Below are 1,313 nucleotides of genomic sequence, written 5' to 3'. Positions count from 1 at the left end.
CCCGTGGCCTTGGTGTTATCAGCACCGCACTCTACCAAGTGAGCCACAGGCCGGCCCAGAACCAAGGCTCTTTGGAGAAAGGCCTGATTCTAGGCCTGGGCCGTGGAAAACACAAGACGAGCCTGGATTGTCTTGTGCCAAAAGGCAGAGGAAGCTGAAAGGGTGAGCAGGACGGCTCAGAAGCACCCAGGAGCAACTTGGATGCACTCCCTGTGGCCCCCTAATAATGAGTAATGACAACTGACTTAGCATGGGCTACCATAATAAAACACCACAGAATGGTGGCTTACACAACAGAAATTTATTTTTTCACAGTTCTGGAAGTCCAAGATCAAGGTACCAGAAAATTCCAGAAGCCTCTCTTGCTGTCTCCTTTCTAGGTGTGTCCTTACATGACCTTTCCTCCATGCTCCTGCAGAGACGTCAAGTGATCTCTTCCTCTTCCTATAATGGCACTAATCCCCTCATGAAGGCCCCACCCTCATGACCTAATCTAATCCTAATTACCTCCCAGAGGCCCCATCTTCAAATACCATCATGTCAGGAGTTAGGGCTTCAAAATATGAATTTTGGGGGACACAAAGATTCAATCCACAGCAATGGTACTAACAAACTTTATTGAATAAAATAAGGATCCATACTAATATAAAAAAATAAATAATTTGATGAGGTTTGGGAAATTTACATAAAGTGCCAAAGTACTTCCTTACAAAACACTTATTTATTTTGTATAGAAAAAAGAGTAACTTCACAGTGGAGAAGGTTGGCAGACACCAGCTTCGTCAACTGAGAAAGGTTAACATCCCCAGTAACAGGACAAAATGAAGTCATGCACTACCTGAAAAAATGCAGTCAAAACCCAAGAATTCTTCTATGATATTGCTGCTAATGATGTATAACCTGAAACTATAATTACAAACACCAGATGAACCATAAGTGTAGAAACATTCTACAAGGTAACTGTAATCTTTAAAGTGTCATGGTCATGAAGCCAAGGAAAGGCTGAGAAACTGCTACAGACTGAAAGAGACTAAAAGGCACTACTGTGAAATATAATGCTCGATTCTGGACTGGAGCCCTTTGCTATAAGGGCATTATTGGGACAATTGGTGAAATGTAAGTGGGATCTGTCTTAGTCCGTTTCTGTTGCTTATAACAAAATACTTGAAACTGGGTGCTTTATAAAGAAAATGAAATTTATTGCTTATAATCTCTGAGGCTGGGATGTCCAGAGTCCATCTCGTGGTGGCAACAGTGAACCAGGGGTCTCACATTGCAAGATGGTGGAAGCAGAGAGAGCAAAAGGCAGACTC

This window comes from Galeopterus variegatus, unplaced genomic scaffold (genome assembly GCF_000696425.1).
Source record: "Galeopterus variegatus unplaced genomic scaffold, G_variegatus-3.0.2 Scaffold3509, whole genome shotgun sequence".
Classification (NCBI taxonomy): Eukaryota; Metazoa; Chordata; class Mammalia; order Dermoptera; family Cynocephalidae; genus Galeopterus; species Galeopterus variegatus.
The sequence above is the reverse complement of the archived record's forward strand: the minus strand, read 5'-3'. Positions refer to the sequence as shown.